General features: G+C 43.0%; 1 long non-coding RNA gene across 1 annotated transcript; it reads left to right on the forward strand.

The window, feature by feature from the left end:
* Positions 1-4,594: 4,594 nt before the first annotated feature.
* Positions 4,595-5,252, forward strand: LOC149184309 (uncharacterized). Its single transcript, XR_016257775.1, has 3 exons — positions 4,595-4,666; positions 4,759-4,820; positions 4,918-5,252. It is a non-coding gene; the product is annotated as an uncharacterized LOC149184309 (long non-coding RNA).
* The last annotated feature ends 2,466 nt before the right edge of the window (positions 5,253-7,718 follow it).

Here is a 7,718-nt window from a genome sequence, read left to right on the forward strand (position 1 = left end):
GGGCATAGTGGCTGGAATCCTAAACCCACCTGAAAAGGGCTATGGCCAGTGGAGCTGTGAAGAGCTCGGTTGTAGCTGTGCTGAACATAGGGGAGGCTCTCGTCCCATGTGCGTGGATGCTTTGAGTTATACATGCGCAGAATGTGCACAATCATCCTGTTGACAACCTCTGTCTGGCCATCAGTTTGAGGATGGAAGGCTGTGGACTTCGTGAGTTTGGTGTCCAGCATTGACCAGAGACTGGACCAAAATGTGCTGAGAAACCGACTGTCCCGATCTGAGATGATAGACTGTGGGATCCCAAAGTGCACCCACACTCGTTCAAAGAAGAGTTTAGCAGTGGCTTCTGCTGTGATATTCTTCTTGCAGGCCATCATAATGGCCATCTTTGAGAACCTGTCGACGACCACAAAAACACAGTCATTTCCATGCTTAGTGGAAGGAAGGCCTGACATGTAATCCATGGAGATGGATTCCCAAGGTCGACTAGGGGTAGGCAACGGGGTATAGAGGCCTTGCTTCTTAATGGTCGGTTTGGCAATGGCACAGGCAGTACATGATCGGATGTACTTCCCAACATCCTGTCGAAGATTCGGCCAATAGAAATAGTTTTGCAGTACTGCCACTGTTTTCTCGACCCCGAAATGCCCAGCAGCCCGACTGTAGTGTGCTTCCCAAATCATCTTGGCACGCTCGCTTGAAGGAACACAAAGGTGACCGAGGTGGCATAATAGGGCATCCTGGAGGTGAAAATCTGCAACCTGCCGACCCTCCAAGAGTGTCTGGTATGTGTGGCCGAATTCTGGGTCGCTTTTGTAGAGAAGTGGCCAATCAGAAGTCTCGTGCCCGCAAGAGTTGAGCACGGTGGTTAGCGCCATGATCGGTGGTCGACTGAGGCAATCTGCAACATTATTGGTGCTGCCCTTTTTATACTTGATATTCAAGTGAAACTGTTGCAGGTATGTAGACCACTTCTGATGGCGATCATTCTGCAATTTCCCTTGGGTCTGTATGAATTGCAGAGGTCGGTGGTCTGTGTGGATGACCGTTTCCTTCCCCAAAATGTAATGCTTCCATTGTCGGCAGGCCTGTACAATGGAATACATCTCTTTATCATAAGTGGGGTACTTCCGGACTGTGTCTGAAAGTGTTTCACTGTGATATGCCACTGGATGTCCATGTTGAGTAAGGACTGCCCCAATAGCATAGTCAGAGGCATCTGTCTCGACCTCAAATGGTTGTTGTAAATCTGGTAACGCGAGCACTGGTGCTGTGCAGAGGCGATCCTTCAACTCCCTGAATGCCTTCTGTTGAGATTCAGACCAAAAGAATTTTGCTTTCGCCCCGCCCTTGGTGACTTGACTCAAGGGCCAAGAAATATGAGAAAATCCCAACACAAACCTGCGGTAGAAGTTGGCAAGACCTAGAAAGCTGCGGAGCTCTGTTAGAGTGGTTGGAGAGGGCCAATTCCGAATGACTTGGATCTTGGCTGGATCGACATGCACCCCCTGTTCATCAATGATTTATCCCAGATACTGGACCTCGGTCATGCCAAAAGTGCATTTCTCCAAATTGGCACATAGCTTGTGTTGCCGCAGTGTTTGGAGAACCTGTCGGATGTGGTGGAGGTGCTCTTCCCAACTCTGGCTGAAGATCAGAATGTCATCCAAGTATACTACTACAAAGGAGTTGGTGAATGGCCGCAAGATGTCATCCATTAGCCTCATAAAGGTTGCAGGAGCATTCGTCAATCCGAAAGGCATGACCAACCATTCGAAGAGGCCCTCCTTGGATTTGAAGGCAGTCTTCCACACATCTGAGGGTTCAATTGGTACCTGGTGATATCCTGACTTCAGATCGATCTTGCTGAAATATTTCGCCCCCTTTAGTTGGTCTAGGAGGTCATCAATCCGCGGGATCGGGTACCTATTACGGACAGTGATCTTGTTCAGCGCCCGATAGTCAATACAGAGTCTCCACGTCCCATCCTTCTTCTGTACCAACACTATCGGGCTCCCACAGGGCGAAGAACTCGGACGGATGTGACCTTTCTGTAGGAGCTCCTGAATCTGCCTCTTGATTTCATTGTTCTCCAGAACGGAGCGCCGATAAATTGGTCCATTGGGTAGCGGCGCACCTGGGGTCAGATCAATGGAGTGCTTGACTTGACAGTGCAGAGGAACCCCTGCCGGGGAGGTGAAGATGTCTTTGTACTCCTCCACAATCTTGTCCATTTGTAGCTGCCATGCAGAGGGACCTCGTTTGGAGGCCGCGGCCACTGTCTTCTTCTTCCCTTGAGGGCGTATCATCAGGAAAACAAATTTCCTGGTTTTGGAAATGATCTTACTGCATTGTTTTGCAGTAATCAAAGAGATGGCGGCAGGTGGTGGTACCTCTGGTATCCTGAACAACTTATTTCCCAATGTAATAATAACAGCACGGGGCCTTGATTCATACACAGCATGTCGCTTCCACAAGTATGGTTGTCCTAGTAATACATCACAAACTTCAAGGGGAGCAATGTCACACAATACCTCATCCGTGAAGGGCTTGATGTTGTATGGAAGGCGACACTGCTGGCTCACGCGAAGATCTCGCCCTTGGTAAAGCCACCCAATGGTGTATGGTTGTGGATGTGTTGTGGTCGGTAAGCCCAACCGCTTCACGACCTCTGCCGAAATGAGGTTCTTTTGACTCCCGCTATCAACAATGAACTGTATCGGGGAGCCCTTGACCCACATCTGGGAGTGGAAGAGACGCTCCTCCTCCTCTGGATCTTCGGGTTCATTTTTCTGGATCTTTGCGGTAGCAACAGTGGCGCTGGGATCCGCATCAATGATCTGCTTCCCTTTTTCATACCCCTTATCGGGTTCTGACTCAGAGTCGGAACATGCATCTGATTCTGAAACCTTTAGCTCAGCCACCAGTGACTGTTTGGCCCGACACTCACTTGTGTTGTGAGTGGAGCTCTTATGGAACTCGCACCATTTTCCAGTGTCCTTTCTCGGCTTCGCGGCGTTGCTCTTTGCTTGCAGCTTCAGCTGGTTGTCTTGGGCTGTCCCGCCTTGGCTTTGTCCTTTGTTCTGTGGTTTAGGGGCACCTTTCCCCTGCTTTGGATTCGTAGATCCAAAGTCTCGCTTCTTTTGTTTAAACTTCTGCTCGACTTTGACGGCATACCGGTATGCTGCGCCGAGCGAGGGGATGTTTAGGAACTGTATTTCTTCCTGGATGTACTTGTGCAGGCAGCCACGGTATTTGAGTATCAAATGTTGCTCCGAATCCTTGATACCCAACTTTGTGCGAAGGGTATGGAAAAGATTGGTGAACTCCGGCACATCTTGGTCCCTTCCCTGCCGCAGCGTGGTCCACTTTATGTATTCATCCTCATAGCTTCCGACAGGGTAGTACTGCTCCTTGATGGCATCCCGGAACGAATCCCAGGTGGGTGCGGCTGAAAATAGTGAGCCAGTACTTTCATCCTTCTGCTCGCAGTAGGTTTCCCACCAGTCCTTGACGTGGGGGGCTGCTTTGAGAAGAGCAAAAACAATCTTTTCCCGACTTGAAAATTCATGAACAGAAAAATAACCCTCTAGCAAATTTAACCATTTATCTACGGCATCGGCGTCTATCTGACCCTCGAATATGGGGATTTCAAAATTAACTTGTACCTTAAAGGGTGTGGCGTTTCCAGAGGAGCTGCTGGAAGCCGATGCGCCGCTTCTGGGTAGCCGCTGAAGGATCTGCGCAAAGCTGTCCATCATCGCGTTCCGTTGTCGCTCGAGCGCTTCTTTGAGCAAGATTTTGATGGGATCTCCTGCCCCCTCGTCTTTCTTCTCGTCCGCCATGGGAGGCCGTCGGGATTTGCGAGGCTGGTCTTGCAAAGGTTCAACCAGTTCAAGCCCTAACTCCTTATCTCCCGACCTTGTTGGGGACATGCAAAGAAAAACAGAGAAAAAGCAGACCGCTCTGATACCACTGATCCAGATTTAAACAGGAACGCAACAAATTACAGAGATAACCATATACACAAAGATGCAGCGGAAATAATACTTCATTTCATTAATGGAAAATACTGACATATGCTTACAAACAGAAATGGCAATAAACTAGCTAGGGCGATGGTAGCTTATCTCTGAGAAGAGATGTGATGGCTACATGCCTCTGAACTGTTCTGAACTGTATTACAATGAGGCTCGAAGGCCTATTTATTGTTGAGAAACAATGGAAAACCCTTCACATACCGAAACCTAACCCTAGAAGATGAAACGCCAAATTGTGGGCCCCGTTTGGGTAAATTGGTACATCAATTTCCCGGGGTCGTAACTTTGGCATAAGATCTCCGTTTGACGCGTACGATAGCTCGTTAGAAAGATCTATCCGAGTACTACCACTTTGGGAGGCAACATAGGGCTCAGTCGCCCCAGAATTCCAAAAAAACGTCGTTTAGGGCCTCAAAACGGCTCCGGAAGTTCAGGACCCGAAAAACTGCTAAAAATAGTAAACTGTGCTACAATTAAGGAAACTGAAAATGCTGAGAAAGACAATGGTGGGGGTCTAGGTGGACCTGGCAGGTGGCCACCAATATCCACCTGGATCATCTTCTCTTTCGTGCGAGCTGGGGTTCCGATGCTTGCTGCAGGGCTTGAATTCTTTACACACATAATTGGTATTTCCTTATCTAAGTTTGGATACATAATCCCTAAGCTTATTCTTCATCTTCTATACAACAATTTAACATTTCAGTACTTCTTTTATCAGGGTGTGGGCTTCATGTGGCTGTCATCAAGTACAGAAGGTCTCGTTGGTCTGGCCTAGTCCAGGTAAAGACCATTCAAATCGTTTACCTTCATTGTTATGGCTTTGTCAGTTTTTATAAAGTTTAAGGTTTCTAATCCCTATCTGTTATTGGAGTCGAAGGGTCTTGAAGAGCCATGGTGAAGGCCAGATGGAGCCCTCACTTGGATTCTGGTTTGCGGCAGACTCCGGGTATATAGAACCTAAAGGGTCCTTACTTAGATTAAAGAATGTATGGGGTTCAACCCCTTTTGTTTTATTCTAAAACAAGCCGATTATTATGACTGTTTCGTAATTGTTTTGACATTCTCATCCCTTGGGTCTGTAATTTTAAAGGGCTTTTGTGGCCTTTGGCCTTTTGAGTAGTCTCGTTTGAAAATGGGGAGTTATGTCGGCCTGTAATGGCATTTTATCTTGAAGGACTCTAGTGAGCATTTGGGATTTCGAACCCTAGCCTCCTGCTTGGCTTGATATCGTTATATACGTTCCTGTTTAAAGAAATTTATTATTCTGTTTAACTTCAGTCGTTTTATTACTATATTGCTATAGGAGGCAACGTCATCCACTATACCTCTCCATGCATTCCTGCTATTTAGCATTTTCCTCCATGTACATGGATTCATACTCCTAATGCCAATTCCTATTTTGGGTTATACGTTTTGCAAAGGGTTGGTTTTTGAAGACAAAGGATTTTTTGGTCTTCTATCCAGAATTCCCTTGGGTTCTTGAATTCATTGTATTTTTCTTTTATCACTTGTTTGTAAAAAAATAAATATACAATGTATAAATTCTATTGCGTAGTTAAAAGTATCGTTATGTATGTGTTTAAGAATGTTAAGAAGAACCGATATCGATTATTCCAAAGAATCACTCAGTTTTTGGTAGCACTTAACCTGGTTTGCCCTTTCTGATTTAGGTTTACACTTATATGTTATATGAGATAGTATTAGGGCTTATTTCTTTTCTTTGCCATCTTTTAAGTTCACGGTTTTTTCTTCTTCATTACACGTTTATGTGTTTAGTTATCTCTATACTTGAGGTTGGAAATTGTTTAGATAGTATTTCTCTATTCTTTTCTTGTCGATACTTCATATTGTTTCAATATTGTTTCGGTTTATCTAGAAAAGAATAGCAATATACTGACCATAGTCTTGGTCTAAAATCATGCTGAAGATTTACTTATCTCTGTTGTAATGTTTATATAAGTTTCATTTGGAAATAACTCAGAGAATTATCTAGACAGTTTCTAATTTTATGATTACTTAGCAAGCAATTCATATCTATGCAATTCTATGCTTATTTAGTAAGCAAAACATATCTATACACAGGAATAAGACATATATATATATATATATATATATATATATATATATATATATATATATATATATATATATATATATATATATATATATATATATATATATATATATATATATATATATATATATATATCAGAATTTTGGATAATATCTAGTAAAAGAAAGGGATTTCTTCTACTTATCTAGACCGTTGTTTCTAGATTTTCTTATATATTAGTCCACAACTAGGATTCTTGATTTTGGTTTCTTTTCCTCCCAATCTTGAGACTATTATTCGAAACAGTCTCCCCCCGAGTTGTTCTTGTGTTCAGGAACCTCTTATATGAAAACTTCCAGTCTCAGTGCTATCTGGTCCTAACGAGACATAGCCGTATCAATGTTACATCACCCTTCATCACAAATTTCTCCTCCTGATCTCAGATACCCCTATCCTCTTCATCTTCTTGAATAAATCGTCAAGAAATCAGTTGGAATAGGTACTTGTTTCTCAAACTGATTCATAAGAAAAAAAAACATTTATCGATAACTATTGTTTTATTACAAAATAATTAGATTCCATAACAATATTTTTTATAAATAAAAGTTAAATAGTTTGTTTGATCTGCAGTAAAAACAAAATATTTGCATGATTTGGGGATATCACATCTTCCTCCCCTAATATGTAACATCATCCCGATGTTTTTCCTCTAAAAAAAATCTTGAAAACGTTTCCTTCATAACCTGCTCATCCTCTTAGGTGGCCTCTTCTAGCCTATAGTTCTTCCATTGCAATTTAACTTGGGTAATAATTCATTTATGCAACATTGCTTCTCCCTGATCGAGTATACCCTGAGGTTTGACTAGTAACTTGCCTTCTGGCTCGACCTACACATATCAACAAAACAATACAAGTTATCATTTAGCTTGTTTAATAAACCTTTAATAAGAGAAATTTTCTTAAATATCTTTACGTGAATGTCTTGCCAATTGATAACGTGTTTAGGATCATAAATGCATTTCTTAAGTAAAGAAACATGAAAGACATTGTGCACATGAATGTGGCTGGGTAAGGCCAGCTGGTAAGCTACTAGTCTGGTTCGAACTAAAATTTGGAAGGGCCAGCAAAATTGCGGTGCTAGCTTAGCACATCTGGTCCATTGCAAGGTGCTCTTCTTTGCTCGAACCCTAATATACACATGGTCTCCCACTTGGAATTCTCGGAAGCTTCTCTTCCAATCAAGAAAATTCTTTTTCCGATCTTGAGCATATTTCAAATTAGCTCATACCTTTTTCACCATCCCCTCCATTTCTTCCAACATATCGGGTCCTAACATCAATTTGTCTTTTGGTCCACTCCAACTTAAGGGTGTCCTACATTTACATCCATACAACACTTCAAAAGGATTCATCCGTAATGATGTATAGTAACCATTTTTTAGGCAAATTATACCAAGTGCAAGTAGTCCTCCCATTTTGATGGTTGTTGCATCACATAAGTTCACAACATGTCTTCAACTACTTGATTTACTCGCTCTGTTTGTCATTCTATTTGTGGATGGTAAGGGGTGTTGAAGTGTAGTTGTGTACCCAAACCTTCAAAAAGGGCCTTCCAAGAGGTAAATG

Source organism: Pinus tabuliformis, chromosome 3_2, assembly GCF_031772625.1.
Source record: "Pinus tabuliformis cultivar Carrire ecotype Pingquan chromosome 3_2, CPIR1, whole genome shotgun sequence".
NCBI lineage: Eukaryota > Viridiplantae > Streptophyta > Pinopsida > Pinales > Pinaceae > Pinus > Pinus tabuliformis.